Genomic DNA, 21,428 nt, shown 5'->3' on the forward strand with positions numbered 1-21,428 from the left:
CTCCCGGCTCAGCGGGAAGCCTGTGTCTCCCTCTCCCACTCCCCCTGCTTGTGTTCCCTCTCTCGCTGTCTCTCTGTCAAATAAATAAATAAAAATCTTTAAAGAAAATTTTAAAAATTTAAACCATTCTTAGCTCAAGGGCCACACAAAACAGGCCCCAAAAGCCAAACACACTGCAGTGTGATGGCCCCTGAGCTGCCACGAAGAGCACTCAGGATGGTGCCCGGCGCGCAGCAACTGCTACGGAAGTGTTCCACAAAGAGGACATCCTCACCCTGAACTCCTCCATCTGAACCACTACGACCTTCCTGTCTTTCACCGTGTACAAAAATACTTCATATAATCACAGTCAAAATGTTCAGGGTTACTTGATGATACATCCTGCTTTTTAAATTGCTGGATAATAAGAGTTACAATACCTAATTATAGTACTAAATTGCTACCTAACTTCCACCGCGTATGTAAACCAAAACTTGATTAAGCATGATTAAACATTAAGTTTGGTTTTTATTTTTTTTTTGGTAAAACAAATAATGTCAAATAAGTACATTTTAAAAGTTATGTGAACTTGATTTTTAAAATAGTAAGTCTTGGGGCACCTGGGTGGCTCAGTCATTAGGTGTCTGCCTTTGGCTGGGGTCATGATCCCAGGGTCCTGGGATCGAGCCCCGCATCAGGCTCCCTGCTCGGAGGGAGGCCTGCTTCTCCCTCTCCCATACCCCCTGCTTGTGCTCCCTCTGTCAAATAAATAAATAAAATCTTAATTAAAAAAATAGTAAGTCTTTAAAAGAAGCTGATAGCTTTAGGAACCAAATTTCTTAAACATGTGATTAGGGTATAATCTTTTATACTAGCTATTATTTACATTTTAGCAATCCTCCTTAGTTCTGTACTGTAATTAAGTAGTTCCCAACTTACTGGCCCTAAACTACTGATGGCTTTCAAAATTACTGCCACGGATTCATGTGTAATACAGGGAGCCAGCATGCACAGACTGTGGAATAAGTACGTGTCTCATATATTATAACCTCTATTTTGTAAATTTCTGAAGACAGTATGGTCATTGTTAAAATACAAATAGGTTCTTGTAACTCTGTAGTTTTTCCATTGACTGATACAAAAAGCACAACTATAATTATGTGGACACTTGTTTAAAAAGGGAGTCCCCATAGTCAAACATCTGCAAGCTACTGTTATAATGAATTTCAAAAGAAAGTAAAAGTATATAAGGCTAAAGGACTAGAACCACATCACTCACCAGGACACTCAATACCATTCATTTATTTAGACAGTGCCTCTTAACAAAAAGAAACTGAGGCTAGTGTAAACAATTAGTTCAGAGGTACTATGAAATTAAGACACTAACTAAAGGGGAAAATTCTTTCATTAAAACTATCAAAATGGGGGCACCTGGGTGGCTCAGTGGGTTAAAGCCTCTGCCTTCGGCTCAGGTCACGATCCCAGGGTCCTGGGATCGAGCCCCGCATCGGGCTCTCTGCTCAGTGGGGAGCCTGCTTCCTCCTCTCTCTCTGCCTGCCTCTCTGCCTACTTGTGATCTCTGTCAAATAAATAAATAAAAAATTTAAAAAAAAAACTATCAAAATGTATTTCTTCAACAAATATTACTGAGTTACTATTTGCCAGCCACTGTTCTGGGGATATAGCAATGATGAGAAATAGGGAAAAATTCCTGTCTTCTGCAGTTTACATTCTACTGAGCGAATTTATAACAAGAAGCTTTGGGTATCAGTTCATACCTATGAAGCTGAACACAAATTAAAATCCCAAGGTTGGTGAGGGGGGATGACAGCAAATATTGCTAGTGTTGATGAAAAAGCATAATTTTTCTGGAAAATAATATATTTTTCCCATTTTATTCATTTATTTTATTTTTACTTTTTTAAGTAAGCTATATGGCCAATGTGGGGCTTGAACTCATGACCCCAAGATCAGAAGTTGCATACTCTACTGAGTCAGCCAGGTACCCCTCCATTTTATTTATTTTTTTGAAAAACAGTTTTTTTGAGATATAATTCACATACCATAGAATTCACTCATTTAAGGGTGCAATTCAATGTTTTTTAGTATATTCACAGAGATGTACAACCAGTACCACAATTTAATTTTAGAACATTTTCATCTCCTTTAAAAGAAACCCCATTAGCAACTGCTCCCCATTCCTTCCCTCCTGCGATCAGCCCCTGACAACCACTAATCTACTTTCTTGTTCTACAGATTTGCCTTTTCTGGACCTTTCATATAAATGGACTCATACAATATATATTTAGTGACTGGGTTCTTTCCTTTACCATAACGTTTTCAAGGGTCATCCCTGTTTTACCATGTATCAGTCAGTAGTTCATTCTTTTTATAACACATTTTATTTATTTATTCCTCTCCCAGTGGACATTTGGGTTATTTCTATAGTTTTGGTTATTATGAATAATGCTGCTATGAACATTTGTGTATCCTTTTTTGTGTGGACATATGTTTCTATTTCTCTTGGGTATATACCTAGTAGTGGACTTGCTGAGTCATATAACTCTATATTTAACTTTTATTATTATTATTGTTATTATTATTATTATTAAAGTAGGCACCATACCCAGCATGAAGCCCAATGTGGAGCTTGATCTCGTGACCCTGAGATCAATACTTGAGCTGAGATCATAAGTCAGATGCTTAACCAACTGAGCCAGCCAGGGGCCCTTATGTTTAGAGACACTGCAAAACTTTTCCAAAGGAGCTACATCATTTTATATTCCCCCCAGCAATGTATGAGGATTCCCATTTTTCCACATCCTCAGCAACATTTGCTATTGTCTGCCTTTCTGATAATAGCCATTTTAGTGGGTTGAAGTGGTACTTCATGGTTTTGATTTGTATTTCCCTAATGATGGATAATCTTGAAATATGTAAGAAATTCTGAAACTAATCAAGCCTACTTTCTTTTAATCTAATAATTTCAGTTTAAACTTATTACTCTAAGATAATAATTGAAAAGGAAAAAATCAGCTATATATACTAAGATATTTAATATTAGCTTTATTTATAATAGGAAAGGAAAAAAACAGAACATCCTAACTAGTTATAACCCTAATGGCCAGGAATGAATAAAAGATTAAACAAATTTAAAACATATATATCTAGGGGCGCCGGGTGGCTCCGTCGGTTAAGTTTCTGACTTCGGCTCAGGTCATGATCCCAGGGTCCTGGGATGGAGCCCTGTGCCAGACCCCTGATTAGCAGGGAATCTGCTTCTCCCTCTCCCTCTGCCTCTCCCCAAGCTCGTGTGCAATCTCTCTCTCTCTCTCTCTCTCTCTCTCAAATAAATAAATAAAATCTTTAAAAAACATATATATCTCGTCACTTCCTATCTTTCTCCCAACCTTATGTATGTCTTTTCTTCCACATACCCTACTAGTCCTCCACACCACGCCACCTGCTTTTCCCTGATCAGGCCATGCTCCCCCTACCACACAGATGGCCTTCTCTCATTCTACTTGACAAATCTCTGTTCTTTCAGGACTGTTCCACCATTATCTCCTCAGGGATTCTTCCCTTGACTATCTTATTTTCCCCCAGTTTTTTTTCTTGGGAACTCTGGGCTTATTCTGAGATTACTTAAATGCATTGTGATTATTTGTTTAAATAACTCTGTTTGTTTCAGTAAGCAGAAAGACTCCAAACAACTTATCATAGAACACAAAACTCTCATGACCTGTGGCCGTAAGATGTGGAACAACGAGGACTCTCATACACTGCTAGGGAGTGTACGTGAGTACTCACCAGTTTGCAAGGAGCTGACAGCACCCACTTAAAGTTGAACATACTCATATCCCATAGCCCAGCAATTCCACACAACAATAGCCTTCAGAGTAGTGGCTCTCAAACTTCAGTGTGCAATAGAATCACCCGAAAGGCTTGTTAAAACACAGACTGCTGGACCCTACCCCAAAGGCGGGACTTACTTCTATCAAGTTCCCAAGTGATCCAGATTCTGTTGGTTCAAGTGTAAGGGCCTATTTAGCCAGAGCGGCCCCACTTCGGTTGAACAGCCATTTTGTTGTTTATGCAGTAAAACTTAAACCGACCCTGCCCCCTCCAGGGGAATTTACTTAAAAGCAAGTCCGGGGAAACCAGTCCCAGGTAACAAAGCCCAAATACAAGGGTGGGTCAGGTCAGGTGGAGATAATGGCGAAAGCAGGGATGAGTCGGGTCCGGTGGAGACAGCCAATCAGTAGAGCGCGCATACTGTCTCCCTAGCTACCAAGGAGTGTGGGCCCCGCCTTTTGGGCGCCAATTCTGACCAAGGTGATAGGCTAGTTCAAATAGCTACTATGGGGTGAACTGTAATTCAATTGGCCACCCGTGTGTGACCTAGCATGACTGTGCAGCTTTCTCTGTGTGTTACAATCTCATTCCCCACCTGTGTGTGGCCAGGCCCAACCACATGGCCTTTGCTCTATAAAAGTTAGTCTGTGAGGCAGGGAGGGGTCGCCCTCTCTATAAGGGGCAGCCCCGACCGGTCTGTTTAAAGCTTTGCTTGACCTTCGCTTTGTATCAGTCTCGCTCCTTTGACCATGGACCCATTTTTGGACCCAACATTGGGGACCCAACACAAGGAATATAGAACTACTGGCTTAAAGGAAAAGGTGGGGATGACTTGAGAGAAAATAAGATTTACTAACTGTGTGATTAAAAAAAGTATTACTCAGGGGCTCCTGGGCAGCTCAGTCAGTTGGGCATCTGTCTTCAGCTTGGGTCATGAACCCAGGGTCCTGCTCTTGAGCCCCTCGTCAGGCTCCATGCTCAGCAGGGAGTCTGCTTCTCCCTCTCCTTCTGCTCCTCCCCCTGCTCATGCGCACCCCCCCATAAATAAATAAAGTCTTTTTTAAAAGACTCAGAAATACTCAAAAGACTCAAAAATACTCAGAATATTTTCCTTCAATATATTAAAACTAGCTTTATTAAAATTCAAACTATTCACTCGAAAATGGGTGAATTTTATTGCATATAAATTACACCTCAAAGCTATAAAAAAAGTTAGCTCTGAAATTAGATCAGATGTTATGAAGATGGTTGCACAACTCTGTGAACATACTAAAAACCACTGTATTGCACACTTTAAACCTGCAAATTACATCTCAATAAAACATTTTTAAAAAGTTAACTCTGTTTGCAATTGCTTAGTGCACATCAGCTAATAATGGAAAGTACTGGCTCAGGGGCTTAATGGATAAAAGAGGAGAGTTCATTTAAAACCATACAATAAAAACCTAAGAGTGGTTTTTACTTTTTTTTTTTTAAAGATTTTATTCATTTGACAGACAGAGATCACAAGCAGGCAGAGAGGCAGGCAGAGAGAGGAGGAAGCAGGCTCCACGCTGAGCAGAGAGCCCGATACGGGGCTCGATCCCAAGACCCTGGGATCACAACCCGAGCCGAAGGCAGAGGCTTTAACCCACTGAGCCACCCAGGCGCCCCCGGTTTTGACATTTTTAAAGGGTTGTTGTTGTTGTTGTAGGAGGTGGTGGAGGAGGAGGAGGAGGAAAATATGTAAGAGAAACTGTCTGTGGAGCACAAAGCCTAAAATGTTTACTATCTGGTCCTTTACAGATAAAGCTTGCCAATCTCTGATTTAAAGTAAGCGCCTGGGTGGCTCGGTGGGTTAAGGCCTCTGCCTTCAGCTCAGGTCATGATCCCAGGGTCCTGGGATTGAGCCCGGCGTCAGGCTCTCTGCTGGGCGGGGAGCCTGCTTCCCTCTCTCTCTGCCTGCCTCTCTGCCTACTTGTGATCTCTCTCTCTCTGTCAAATACATAAATAAAATCTTTTAAAAAAGTAAAATAAATAAAGTAATTTACTTGTGACTAGCAAAATTAATAAAAGGAACCAGCTTCAGGACACAAAGAGAGAAAAGACTGAAACACCAGCAGGGTTTGTGGCCAGGGAGAAGGGGATGTCAGTGACAGTAGATAAATCTGTTTATGCTGCTACTTCCAGGTGAACTGTACAGGCCCAGGGGCAGTAAATTAACCCCTCTGCCCTTAAATGCAGCAAGATGACTAGACAGCAAGGATTTATACTCCCAGGAAGAGGCTGAAGAAGGTGCTGGTGCCAGAAGAGGCCAGTTCTACCAGGACAGCATGGGACACATCGCCTGACTCAAGTGACAGAGCCAGCTCCAGCAATTCTCTTCTTCCTCCCACAACATTTCCCCCCGGTCAGTAGACCCTTCCCATCACCACACAGACCTCCTCTCGTGAAGCTCGCGACTGTCCAGAACCACACCCTCCTGGGTCTATCTAGAACCTTCTCTCTTCATTTATAACCAACATATATTCCTCAAAGGGCTGCCTGTACACCATAATCATTCTCTCTGATTCTTGCTTGACCCCTCACCAATCCAGCCTTCTAAGCCACCACTGCACCACACTGCTCTGGTCCAGATCACTAATCAAATCCATGCCACGAAATCCGATGGTTATTTCTCCTCCTTATCCTGGACCTACCAGTGGCACTTGCCAGTCAATCATACCTTCCTTCCAAAAACATTTTCTTCACTTGAATTGCAGAATACTACACTTCCCTGGTTTTCCTCCTACCTCTAACAATTCCTTCTGTCTCCTTTGCTGGTTTCTCTTCATCTCCCCCTTCACCACTCTGACCCCTAAATAGTGAAGCCAGCTGTCCTCTAAACAGTGACTTCAGTCTTTGGACCTCTCACTGTCTACACTTTTCCCGCAGTCTACACTCTCATTTAGTCTCATGGCTTTAAATACTCTTTATAAACTAACAACACCCAAATTTGTATCTCCAGCCCTCACCTATCCTCCGTACTGCAGTCTTACATATCCAACAGCGTGCTGGATTCTGTAAACATTCCAAGAGCAAACTCCTGACCTTCCTCTGAAATCTGCTCCTCCTATGGTCTCTGTCCCACTGCAATAAATGGCAGCTCTATCCTCTGAGTTTACAATAAAAAGGAAACATAAGTGTCCAATAAACTGAAAAGATACTCAACCATACCTAACCAGGAAGATAAAATTAAAGCAGTAAGATATCATTTCACACTCATGAGACTTGCATAATTTTTAAAGTCTAATGATTTCCATGTGTTTACAAGAAAGTTAAAAAAGAGAATTCCTCAACTGAGGAAAATTCCTCCCCCCAAAAAACAGGAAGCAGAAGAAAACTCTAAGTCTATACTCCAAGCAGAATTAAATATCTCCAAAAGCATTTAAGGATATATATTTTAAAAACCTCACCATGAATCAGAAACTTAAAAACTAAGAACAGAAATAAATTTTAAAAAAAAAGCAGAGTGAAATGACAGAAGAAAAGTTAACTGAACTTAGAGAAAAAAATGGGAGGAAAAAAGACTAAATTATCTCAGAAGTGAAGATAAATTACAAGGTGTCCAAGGGAGAATAAACTCAAATGAAAATGTACTAAGGGACACTGAAGAAAAGCAGGAAAACAACCAAAAAAAAAAAAAAAAAGAAAATGATGAGTGAGTGTGTGAGTGAGTGAGTGAGTGAGACAGAGATTGAGTCAGAGTGAAAGTAGTAGAACCAGAAGACAGGTAAAGAAGAAATAAAATTTGTATTACTGTAGGCTCTGAGAAGAATAACAAAACAAAGGAAATAAACAAATATTTAAACTAAAGTTCAGGAAAACTTTCCAGGGGCAACTAGGTGGTTCAGTCTCTTAAGCATCCGACTCCTGATACTGGCTCAGATCATAATCTCAGGGTTGTGAGATTGAGCCCCATGCTGGGCCTGGAGTTTGCTTAAGATTCTCTCTCCCTCCCTTTAACCCCCCCCCCCATTGCTCGTGCTCTTTCTTTCTCTCTCTCTCCCTCAAAAGGAAGGAAGGAAGGACGAAAGAAAGAAAAGGAAGGAAGGATGAAAGAAAAAGAAAACTTTTCAGAAATGGAAAAATACCTGAATCTATACAATGAAGGACACACCAGATACTTGGGAAAATTAACCTAAAACAATCAACTCTGAAACATAGCCTAGTAAAAACTATTTGATTTCAAAGACAAAAAACCTCACGTTGCCTGGGCGGCTCAGTCGCTTAAGCATCTGACTCTTGGTTTCAGCCCCCGTTATGATCTCAGGATCATGGGATCAAGCCCTGCATAGGGCTCTGTGCTGGGCACAGAGTCTGCTTGAGATTCTCTTTCCCTCTGCCCCTCCCTCCACTTGTGCTCTCACACTCTCTCTCAAATAAATAAACAAAATCTTTTTAAAATGATAAAGTCCTCAAGACCTCAAGGTAAAAAGAATAAATAACTTATAAATCCAAAAGAAGTACACTAGCATCAGATATTTCAAAACTAATATACAAAGCAAGGTAACAATGGGTCGCCATTTAGCATTAAAAAATAAAATAAAATCAGTGAAAGTAAGTGTGAACCAAGGATTTTTTTTTAATCAGTCAAGCTGTCCTTCAAATATCAAAGGTAAAGAAAAAAGTTTTCAGCATACAAGAACATAGGGAATTTCTGTACTTAACTAGTCCTTTCTGAGAAATCTACTAGACAGAGGATGAGTTTCATCCAATCAAATTATGAGGGAAAAAATGTCAGTAAAGGACCAATGATGAGCATTAAAAAGTAAGTAAATGTACATATAAGACATTAAAAGAAAGAGGAGGTTGAAGGTAAAAGACTGATGTAAAATTGTGGCACACTGTGACAAAGTAGAAAAACTACAACTAAAAAGTGGGAGAAGAAGAGACAGGAAAAGAAAATAATGGTACAAGTTCCATGTTATATAGGCAATAGATGGGTTTAAAGCATATTGAGGGGGGGAAACTGATAAATCAGATATTAAGAGGTTAGAGAAATCAACAAAGAGTCTACGGCCATACCACCCTGAATGCACCTGATCTTGTCTGATCTCGGAAGCTAAGCAGGGTCGGGCCTGGTTAGTACTTAGATGGGAGAGAAATCAACAAAGAGTGCTGGGACAACTGCGTATCCACAAGCATAACAATAAAGTTCAACCCTACTTCACACCATATACAAAAATTAACTGAAAATGCATCAAAGACCTAAATGTGAGCGTTAATACTCTAAGAGGAAAACATGAAGGTAAATAATCTTTGTGACCCTGGATCAGATATTACATTAAAAACACAGGCAACAGGAGAAAAAAATGGGTAAATCAGGCATCTTCAAAATTTAAAACACTTACACTGTAAAGGATACTATCAAAAAAGAAAAAGGGGGGGAAGCAAAAAGGAAACCCACAGAATGGGAGAAAAGTTTTTGTAAATCATATCTGATAAAGGATTGTATCTAGAACATACCAAAAAAACCTCTTATAATTCAATAATAAAAGAACCCAATTAAGAAATGGGAAAAGGAACTGAATCACCGTTTCTCCAGAGAAGGCATACAGATGCCCAATAAGCACATAAAAAGATGTTCAACATCATTAATCATTAGGGAGATACAAATCAAAATCATGAGATACCACTTCACACCAACTAGGTATCTATAACAAGTGCTGAAAGAATGGAGAGATACGGGAAACCTCATACATTGCTGGGAGGAATGTAAATGATGCAACAGCTTGGGAAAACAGTCTGGCAGTTCCTTAAAAAATTAAACACAGAGGGGCACCTGGGTGGCCCAGTCGGTTGAGCATCCAACTCTTGGTTTCAGCTCAGGTTGTGATCTCAGGGTCGTGGGACAGATCCCTGCGTTGGGCTCCATGCTCGGCACTGAGTCAGCTTGTCCCTTTCCCTCTGCTCCTCCCCCAACTCGTGCTCTCTAGCTCCCTCCCTCCCTCTCTCTCTCAAATAAACAAATAAAATCTAAAAAAAAATCTTTAAAAAAATTACACAGGGGCACACCTGAGGGATGCAGTCAGGTGGGTGTCTAACTCTTGGCTGGGCTCAGGTCGCAAGCTCAGGGTCATGAGATCAAGCCCCATGGAAGGCTCCACACTCAGTGCAGAGTCTGCTTGGGATTCTCTCTCCCTCTTCCTCTGCCCCTCCCACTCATGCTTTCTCTCTCTCTCAAAACTAAATAAATAAATCTTTAAAAAAAAAAAACTAAACAGAGTTACCATATGACTCAACAATTCTACTCCTACATACATAACCAAGAGAAATAAAAGTACATGTCCACACAAAAACTCGTACACAAATATTCATAGCACCATTAGTCATAATAGTTATAAAGTAGAAACAATTCCACTGCCCATTTAGAGGTAAGTGAATAAACAAAATAAACAACAATATAATAATAATAAATAAATAAACAAAATGTGCTATACAAATGAACATTATTTGGCCATAAAGAGGAACGAAATACTAACACATGGTCAAACAGGAATGAGTCTTGAAATTGCTATGCTAAGGGAAGGAGGCAAGTTACAAAAGACCACATATTGTATGATTCCATTTATATGAAAGATTCAGAGTAGGCAAATCCACCGAAACAGACGGTAGACTGGTGGTTGCCTGGGTGGGGTGGTGGGGTACTGGGGAGAACAGACACAGGGTTTCTTTGGGGGATGATGAATATGTTTTTTTTTTAAGATTTTATTTATTTATTTGACAGAGAGAGAGATCACAAGTAGGCAGAGAGGCAGGCAGAGGGGAGGGGGAAGCAGGCTCCCTGTCGAGCAGAGAGCCCAATGCGGATGCGGGGCTCAATCCCAGGACCCTGAGATCATGACCTGATCCGAAGGCAGAGGCTCAACCCACTGAGCCACCCAGGCGCCCCAATGAATATGTTTTAAAACTGGACTCTGAAGTGATACTTCATATTATCCATGTGGTTTCAAAATTAAAAAAAAAAAAAAAACCAACTGGACTCTGCTGATGGCTGCACAACTCTGCATTTACCAAAAAACAATGAATTGTGCACTTTTCAATGGATGAATCATGTGGTATGTAAATTACATCTCAGTAAAGATGTTACCAAAAAAAAGAAAAAAATCAACTAACAAAAATTTCATACTAAATAGGAACCTAGCATTTACAAATGCAAAGAATTCCCCAGGAAAGCCTTCGCAACAAAGAAGCCACAATCTCAGCACAGAACTGGACAGAGTCAGAGCCCGCAGAAGGAGACGGTGACCAGCAAATCAGAGGAAGCCACACCTGAGAAGACGAGAAGGTGGATTAATGCTCTTGGCTACAGGGGTTGGTGTTACTGTCAGTTTTTCAATAAAGAGAATCTGGAAGTAGATAAGGAATCTTACTGTTGCCTATCATTATCTTACTATGATTTCATGAATACAATGTATTTTTTTTCACACACACAAAAGTTTAAATAAACAACCAAGGGGGCAAGGGCATTCATAAAGGTTTAAGAACAAAGGTCAACCATAAGAACAAAAATACAAGCCTTCCTAAATACCACCCCCCCAATTTTTTAAATAAAAGCGCAAAAAACACACCTCATAGCCAAAGAAAGAATAAATATAACAAAATATTTTGATAGAGTTGATGCCAAATATATCAGTCCTAACAGTAAATGGGAATGCGTTTAACTGGCCGAATAAAATAAAAAGTTTCCATTTGGCATGCAGAACAAAACTCAAGATGCTATACAAGACACATCTAAAACAACTGGTAACAAAAAGAGAGCAGAGTCGCATTTCTGGAATCAGGCAAAGAATTCAAGTCCTAAAGCATTCATCATGACCAAAAAAAAAGAGAGAGAGAGAGAGAGAGAGAGAGACTTTTTAATGCTGAAAGCCACAATCCATGACTTAGAACACATAAAAATACACATATTCACATGAATATAACACAACAACCACCTTTATGAAACAAAAACTACTTGAGATGCAAGGAGACAGAGAAACACACTAATAACAGGAGACTTTATGCACTCTGAGTGGTTTATGAGACAATTCAGTGGTCCAAAAATAAGGAGACAGAAGATCTAAACAGCATAATTAATAGAGTAAATCTTAAGGATATTTACCAAACTCTACACTCTGATACTAGAGAATATACATTCTTATCTCATGCCCATGCCACATTCACCAAAGTACTCATATATTACATCACAAAGAAAACATCAGCGACTGCCATGAAACAGAAGTATTACAAATATCCTCTGATCATAATGTAATGAAACTAGAATTTACTAATAAAAATATCAGAAAAGCTCTTTCACCTAGAAATTTAAAAACCTCCTATTAAACAACTGAGTATCTTATAAGTGAAATTATAGATTTTTAAAGAAATAATGACAATGAGAACACTACATATCACATTCTATGGGATACATTTAAAGCAGTGATCAAAGGAAAATTTGTTGCTCTAAACAAATTTATCAATAAAAATGAAGTAATACAAATAAATTCATTTCTAAGGTTAAAAAACCTAAAAAAATAACAAGGTAAACCAAAAGAAAGCACAAGGAAGGAAATAATAAAGATAAAAACAGAGGAAGAGAATGAGACAGAGAATAGAAAACTAGATCTGAGTAATAATATAAAATTCTGTAGTTTTTTTAAAAAACTAAAATAGATAAACCCCTATATAATGTGATTAAGAAAAAGGGGAAAACACAAATATAGAAAAATAAGAATGAGGGAGAAAGCAACCACTGAAATAGAAGAAAGTTTTTTAAATCATGAGAGATTACTGTGTAGCTCTCCACTTAATAAATTTGAAAAGCCAGATGATAGAGATAATTTGCTAGAAAAATAAAAACTACCAAATTTGACCCCCTAGAGTTAGAAAGCTTAAACAGCTAAGCAAAATAAGCCAATCAGAGAAAGACAAATACCATATGATTTCACTCATATGTGGAACTTAGGAAACAAAACAGATGAATATATAGGAAGGAGAAAAAAAGGAGAGAGAGAGAGAGAGAGAGACAAGGAAACCATAAGAGACTCTTAAGGATAGAGAACCAACTGAAGGTTGATGGAAGGAAGTTCATGGAGAATGGGCTAAATGAATGATGGTGAGTAAGGAGGGCACTTGTTGGGATGAACGCTGGGTGTTGTATGTAAGCCATGAATCACTAAATTCTATTCCCAAAACCAAAAAATAATTAAATGAATAAACCCTCGTTTTCACAGCTAACAAAAAAGAAAAAAAAAAGAAAGCTTAAATAGACCAATTTTCATAGAAGAAATAAAGTTATTTAGGAAATATCCCTGAAAAACCATCAGGCCCATATGGTTTCACAGGAGAATTCTACCAAACCTTCCAACACCAGACGGCCTCACTGCTCTATAAATCATTCCAGACCTGGTGTATCACGGGAAGGATCAAGCCTACAGGAACATCAACCTTTCAGAGAAGACGAACCAGCCAAGGAGACAGAGAAAGAACGTCATCCTCTGAGGAAGGAGGGAACCCTAGAACACAGAATCTCATAAGCTAAAGAATATTTCAAGAAAGGGGACTTTCATGACAAAAGCTGCACAGAGGTCCAATAAAAGGAACAAAAAATGTGAACACGTGGCTTCAGGACTAAGTGGAGGGTAAGGAGACTTAAGAAAGCTAATTATTAATGACTCCTTCTAGGGGCACCTGACTGGCTCAGTCGGTGCACCACGCAACTCTTGATTTCAGGGTTGCCAAGTGCCATACTGGGTGCAGAGACTATTTAAAAATAAAATCTTAAAACAAAAAACCCAAATTCTTCTAACAGGCCGAATGGAAAAGGAGGAAGAGAGTGGGCTGTGGCTGGGTGACAGGGGTCTAGGGAGTAGGTTTTTTGCTGGTAGGGAGAGACTATGTGTCTGGCACTGGGGATATAACATAGAAGGACAGTCATAGTAGAGATGAACCTGGGTCCAATCAGTTCAGTGTTTCCTTTGATTCCTTAATAAAACTCCAAGTAATGTAGTCAATTTCTCTCACTATCCCACATTTACATATTACCTTTGTCAATGGTCCATACTAAATTTTTCTCAGCAGTCATATTTTATTTGTTAATACAGCAAACATTACTAAAGGCCAATGGCTAGTAGTGGGGAGGCACACAAAGCTGCAAGAGACCTAGTTTCTTTCCTCAAGATGCTAAGTTTTCAGTGGTTAAGAAGAACTACGGGAGTGCTAGTGCTTCCTGGTCCACTAAGTGTCTTGCAAATAATATCTCATTTAATCCTCACAACAAACTCTGAGAAAGCTGGAATTGGCTTCCATTTCATAGGTGGGGAAAAAAAAAAAAAAACAAGCCTCAAAAAAAGCTAACCACACTGCCCCAGGTGAAGGACCTGAAACCAGAATCCAGATTCTCAGACTCAAATACTAACACTTCCCCAACTCAAAATTCCTACCTTTGGAAAGATGACCCTGAAGAGACTGCCTGGTCATTTGTGCAGATGCTTCGTCAGCAGAATTGGACTTTAGGACACTTGAGAATAGTTGACATCCTGAATCACATCTAAAATTGCCATCTAAATTTGGAAAGCAGCTTTTCTGCCCTCTAGCTGCCCGAACATTCTGTAGCTGTAGGGCATAAAGACTATGTTTTATTTATCATGATCTCAAGGATTGTGTTTTATTTAGCTTTATATTTGTCCTCCTTGGCTTCACATGTAGTGCCTTTCAATATTGGTTCCTCCAGTATTTGTGCAGATTCATTCATTCACCTAATTTCATAACCCTGATAGCATTCTGAATATAATCTAGGACAGAATTTTTTAAAACTTCAAATTTAAGAAGTGAAAGAGCATGGGGCAAAGGGTATCACAGAATGGCTTTTTTTAATTCACAAATTTACTTTAAAAAATCAAGATGCTCTTGCACTCTGAAATTTTTACAATATGGCAATAATTGGCAACAAGACAAAGTATGCTTAAATGTACTTTCCATAAATGTCCCATCTGACCCTTAAATAACCACCCTCTAAAAAAGATAAAGCCAATGTACTGTAATATCTACTTTGGAGTTGAGGAAATTGTCCCTTAGAAAAGCTACATGATTTGTTCAAAGAATCAGAGATACCAGAATTCAAGGAAGTCCTGAGTTCAAATATCTTGTTCACACTATGATGCCTCCTCAAATGGATACCATGTCTTTACTAAACTGGTAAAAGCGTAATAAAAGATGGAAACTGAATTGCTATCAACAAATTTTAAAACAAGTGATAGCTAGAGAATGATAATGGTACTTGGGTGGAGAGAAGAACAGAAATGGTCCAAAAGTGATCCTGTAGAAATCTTTTAAATGTTGCCTTTTGCTAGGGTGTAGAAAAAGACACTCACAGATTGCTGGTGGGAGTGCAAAATAGCACATCCTTTCCAGAGGGAAACTGAGCAATTTACATTTTAAAAAAACAAACCCAACAATTCGATCATCTAGGAATGTACACTGAGAAGTAATGATGGGTGTACAGATTTTACACTTTTTCAACAGTGTATTTAGTGAAAAACGGAATAACCAACTAAATAAATTATTAGAGCCATGTAATGGCATGCTATGAAGTCAGAAAAAAAAAATGGTTACAAAACAGAAGCCACTTTAGAAAAATCCATACATTCATCTCTGCACAGAAAGAGAATGGAGATGTATACCCAGTAACCATATTCATAATGGTTACTCGGATTGGTGAAACAGTGTATCTTCTTCATCATGGTTTTGCATATTTTAGAAATTTTGTAAATAAATGTGTTACAAAATGTTTCTATATATAAATATTTCTAAGATCTTTAAAGGGGGGCTGTGAAACAACAGGAGGGTCTTTCAAAAGAACGTTAAAGTAGCCATTTTAAAAGTACCGTTAAAAAAATAACATTTAGGGGCGCCTGGGTGGCTCAGTGGATTAAGCCGCTGCCTTCGGCTCAGGTCATGATCTCAGAGTCCTGGGATCGAGCCCCGCATCGGGCTCTCTGCTCAGCGGGGAGCCTGCTTCCTCCTCCCTCTCTCTCTGCCTGCCTCTCTGCCTACTTGTGATCTCTCTATCTGTCAAATAAATAAATAAAATCTTTAAAAAAAAAATAACATTTAATAAACATTACCATATCACAACAATTAAAATACTATTGAAAATTAAAGCTCTCATTATGAATCCCCACCAAAATCTTTCCTTTCTAAATTCCAGTCTCATTCATCCCAGTTCTCATTCAGAAAAATGCTAAAAGGGTTGCTGGGCCAGAAGTCAGACAGACCTTCCTGATTTCTGTAGTTTTTACTTTGCTCCAGAAAAGAAAAGCAATCACATAGGAGGCAGCTGAAAAAGCCCCTTGGCAGGAAAATATTTGGGAGAATAAGTTTCTCTCCCATTTCTTTTCCTCCTGACTTACCGACAGGACAATCCTGACAGTGACCGGCCCAGTTTCCTAATACACCTTAGAAAAGCGCAAGGAGATGCGCCAATTTTCAAGATACGTTTCTAAAAACACAAGTTTTACTTTGCAACGCAGGATAAAGAGCATCCTTCGCGACTCATTCTGGACATTACCAGAAGATGATGCCGCTGAGCGGCAGGAGAGCCTCCGGAGGACAAAGCAGGGTCTCCTCGGCTCGGGTCCCGCAGGCTACGCGTCCGGGTTCGCCTCAGGGACAAGGGCACGGCCCCTGAACACCACCCCCCTGTCCCCATGAAAGTCGCTCCGAACCGCCGGGGCCGCAGCCTGCCGGACGACGGGGAAGGATCAGAGCCACGGCAGCAGGTGCCCGGGTCGCTGCGCCAGTGGCCGTAGGCAGTGGGAGGGGGCGGTCCCCCGAGAGTCCCAGACTAGCCTGCGCATCCTCCCCACCGCCCCACCCGCCTCCTGGAGACCGCCCCTCCCGGACGACGGACACGCCCTCCCTGCGGGCCGGGGCCTCCTCGCCCCGCCCGCCCCCCCGGGGCCGCTCACCCGGCCGGGAAGTCCCCGCCGCCGCCGCCAGCCCGGCCGCCGCCGCCAGCCCGGCCGCCGCCGCCGCCAGCCCGGCCGCCAGCCCCTCGGGCCTCGCCCCTCGCAGGGCCGCCGCCTCCCACAGCAGAGGTACCACAGCTACCACCGCCGGGCCACGGGACCCGGAACCACTTCCTTCCGGAACCGCCTCGTCCCGCCCCCGCTCTGGCCCCGCCTGCGTCCGCGGCCTCGCGCTGGCCGGCTCTCCCACCGACCCGTGCTCTCTACTCCTTCGCAGCGAGGGTGCCCCGCCTGGACAGCTCCAGCCAGAGCGCCTGCGCCCTCTGCCGGCCGTTCCCACCTGTGCCGCTCTGTCCAGGGCGCATGCGCTGTCCGCTGCCAGTCCGCCGGGGAAGGAGCTATGCACGAGGCGTTCCAGGTCCTGCGATCCTGGGATTCCGGAATCCCGGGATCCTGGGATCCTGGATGCTGGAGCTCATCCTTCAGCCAGGGGCAGGAGCTTAGTCCCATGGGTCATCCAGCGTTGTACACAGGAGGCAAAGGTGGCCAAGCAGATGAGCCTCGGCTTTCCAGCTCCTGGCTTGGCCGAGGTCCCTCCAGAGCCAGCCCACCTGAACCTGCACCTGCCGTTCCTATGGCCTCAAATTAAGTTTCTACTCAGAAAACGAAACCTCCGCTCTGCACCTCCCAAAAAGGCTAACAGTACCAACATCTCCCCACCATACAATTCAAAATACTGACTCAGTTTTGTCTGCTTTCTTGATTTCTCTCCTCCTCGCACTCCAACCACCAGCCACACAGGTAGTATGTCCTCACTCTTGGAGCTTTCTCACTTGACATTTTGATATAGTTTTTCCTCCTTGCAAGAATTCTCTTTCAGAGCCCACCACACCTAGTAGTATCACCTTTACCCTCCCTTATTGCCAGCTGGTTGCATTAGAATTTTCCTCTCCATCTGAGTTGAATTACAGCCATCATCCCAATGAGTCCAACACCAATGATTGAGCCATTTTTTCCTTAACTTCCTCAATCCAGATGGCTTTACCTCTACTCTACTTTATCCACCCATTCCCAGGCACTTATTCTAGCAAATCTAGACATTCATCACTTTATACTGCTCCATCTCTAAAACCTTAAGTTTCCAAATCCTGTTTATTTGTACTCATAATCCTCAACCTTGAAGTCCTGTCTCTCTCTTATTCTCAATTCACTTGATCTTCAAAGACCAGAGAACTCTCACATCCCCTGAACCTTCTACCTGACTTAAGTACATGGCCTTTGACTTCAACAACTCTTGTAAGCAGAGCCCCTGGAATGGCCCTTTGACACATGGTAACATCAACCCACCACCTTTAAACACTCCAGTTACCTGCATTTTCCATTCCTACATCTGTGTTTTCAAGTACCGCTTGGGAAGAAAAAGTCACACAACACAGAATGATGTCACTACAAATTTTTGGATACCCGCTAGAACCTTGGTGTCTCTTTTATGTGACCTCTCTCATTTCTAGTAATTGCTGTTATTAACCCTTACTACTCTCTTTAAGTCCCATAGCAATGATCATTTTCCTCTCTTCATACATGATATTGCTTCCTGCTTCACAGAGAAAAGTTCTCAGCATAGTACGTAAGGCCTTTCTTTCTTTCTTTTCTTTCTTTCGACAATCAGAAAAAAAAACATGTTAAATCAACTTAAGACAGACTGGTAAGGATGAGAGACTAGAAGAGGCGGCAGCTGGAGCCAGGACTCGCCCTCGCGGTAGTAGCTGGGACATTCGTGGGCAGCCAGGTGCCAGGCTCAAAGGCCTGCACCGCGGCCAGCTCCAGGGGCCCTTCTTCAGTCAGGCCATATTCCGTGCCAGCTGCTCCACGCTGGACATACCGAGGCTGACTGCTTCCCCATGGGCACCCCGCAGCTGGGAGTGGTGGTATATCCACTGGAACGTGGCCGAGGTCATGCTGGGGGCGCTGCCGCCGTTCACAGCCTGCAGGGCCTTCACCAGGGCAATGGCCTCGAAGTGGTGCTCCTTCCAGAGGTGATTCCTGTAGCTCTCAGCCCAGTTATTCCCGAAGAAGCAGCCCACGGGTTGTTTCCCGTCCTTGTCCTTGTACTTGCAGGTCAGCAAGCCCCCTGCGGAAGACTGATCAGAGCCACGGGCCCCACACTGCTCCCAGAGGCTGTTCTGGACTGGCAGGGGCGGGTGGGGGGGATTATCTGATTCCTACTTCATCTCTCTAGCCCTCTACCTCTTTGTACTCAGTGTTCTGGCCATACTGAAGTGTTTGCCGTTTAAGACAAATACTGCCTTTGCTTCTACTTCATTGAACGTATTGTCCCATCTGTCTGGTTAAGAGGTGTGAGACCTTTTTAAATGCATATTAATGACTCAGTCCAGAAAAAAAAAAAAAAGACTCAGTCCAGGAAGGTTTTATTCTATTCTACCTTCTTGCTTTATCCAGTCATCTATTGAAGGGCATCTTGGCTCTTTCCACAGTTTGGCTATTGTGGACATTGCTGCTATGAATATTGGGGTGCAGATGAGCCTTTTTTTCCCACTACATCTGTATCTTTGGTATACAGACCCAGTAGTGCAATTGCTGGGCCATAGAGTAGCTCTATTTTTAACTTTCTGAGGAACCTCCACGCTGTTCTCCAAAGTGGCTGCACCAGTTTGCATTCCCACCAACAGTGTAAGAAGGCTCCCCTTTCTCCACAACCTCTCCAACATTTGTTGTTCCTTGCTTTGTCAACTGTTGCCATTCTAACTGGTGTAAGGTGGTATCTCACTGTGGTTTTTATTTTAATCTCCCTGATGGCTAATGATGATGAACATTTTTTCACGTGTCTGTTGGCCATTTGTATGTCTTCTTTGGAGAAGTGTCTGTTCATGTCTTCTGCCCATTTTGACTTATTTGTTGTTTTTTTTTTTTTGCGTGTTGAGTTTGAGAAGTTCTTTATATATCTTGGATACCAGCCCTTTGTCTGTAGTGTCGTTTGCAAATATCTTCTCCCATTCCCTGGGTTGCCTCTTTGTTTTGTTGACTGTTTCCTTTGCTGTGCAGAAGCGTTTTATCTTGATGAAGTCCCAAAAGTTCATTTTCATTTTTGTTTCCCATGCCTTTGGAGATGTGTCTTGGAAGAAGTTGCTGTGGCCAATGTTGAAGAGGTTATTGCCTATGTTCTCCTCTAGTTTTGATGGATAAAGAAAATGTGGTCCATATATACAATGGAATATTACTCAGCCATCAGAAAGGATGAATACCCACCATTTGCACCGACATGGGTGGAACTGGAGGAGGTTATGTTAAGTGAAATAAGTCAAGCAGAGAAAGACAATTATCATATGGTTTCATTCATATGTGGAACATAAAGAATAGCATGAAGGACATTAAGGGGAAGGAAGGGAAAACTGAAGGAGGGGACTCAGAGGAGGAGATGATCCATGAGAGACTATGGACTCCGGGAAACAAACTGAGGGTTTCAGAGGGGAGGGGGTTGGGGGGATGGGTTAGCCTGGTGATGGGTATTAAGGGCATGTTGCAATGAGCACTGGGTGTTATACACAAATAATGAATCATAGAACACTACATCAAAAACTAACAATGTACTGTATGCTAAATAACATAACATAATTTTAAAAATAAATAATAAAAAAAGAATTGTTTCTGCTCCATTTGTTCTGGTCTCTTTTAGGGAGAGCAATTATCTGTGGCCGTTCTCTGTTTTATCATTTTTTTCACATTATCCTTTTTTGACATTGACATTTGGTACAACTCAAATTTGCTTTCAGTATTATTGATAGGGTTTCCCAAAGCATTATTTCTGCTTCTGTTTTTACTTAAATGCTATTACTGAGATTTTAGTGTCCTTGCTTCATTCCTCCCCCAACCCCCACCTTTCAAATCGTCCTATTGACTTTGCATCTCATCTTACCTTCTTGCAAAAGGATGTTAAACTGGTGGTAACATTTTCCTTTTGGATTCCATAGTCAATCAGTTTCATGAATATGCTCTTCTCTCCCTTTCGTGATTAGTTTTTGTGTACTTTACTATATACAGATAAAGAGATACAGATAAAGATATATTCTTTGAATCATCTTTGAACAAGGTGATCTTTGTTCAGATATATTGGCTAGGCCCTCCCACTATTTGCTGTTCACTTGTGTGGACAGAGAGGCTAAGTAGTTTGCACAAGGTCACATAGCTCTTGCTGTGTCTGTGAATAACACACATGCACACATACACAAAACAAGCCTAACAGAAATAGGTTATTATCTGCCTTTCCATTTGTTTTTTCTTTGCAAAGCCAAATCTGCTATTGAATGCTGGGTATGCTTAATACAAGAATTCTGTGTTAGTAAGAATAAATTACGCTACAATAACAGTCTCAAAATCTAATTGGCTTATAACAACAAACGTTTATTTCTTGCTTACATTTCAAGTCCATCGGAGGTCAGCTCTGGTTCTTCTGTCAGGATGCAGGCTGAAGGAATAGACCCTCTCTGAGACATTACTGGTGTCAGATCAGAAGAAAAGGAGCAAGAGTGGGACCATGCCCTACATCTTAAAGCTTCTGCTTCAAAGCTGAATCAGAACCTCTGGGGGAGTGGCTCAGTACAGATT

At 41.5% G+C, this 21,428-nt stretch overlaps 1 protein-coding gene across 1 annotated transcript in view; it reads right to left on the reverse strand.

Moving 5' to 3' along the window:
* BCLAF3 (BCLAF1 and THRAP3 family member 3) overlaps positions 1 to 16,889 on the reverse strand; it is a 58,109-nt gene extending 41,220 nt beyond the window's left edge. The window contains exon 1 of the mRNA XM_080794915.1: positions 16,806 to 16,889. The gene's annotated coding sequence lies outside the window, so the exon portion shown is untranslated. The remainder of the gene's footprint in view (positions 1 to 16,805) is intronic.
* Between the last annotated feature and the right edge of the window lie 4,539 nt (positions 16,890 to 21,428).

The sequence above is a fragment of the Martes martes genome (genome assembly GCF_963455335.1).
Source record: "Martes martes genome assembly, chromosome: X".
Lineage (NCBI taxonomy): Eukaryota > Metazoa > Chordata > Mammalia > Carnivora > Mustelidae > Martes > Martes martes.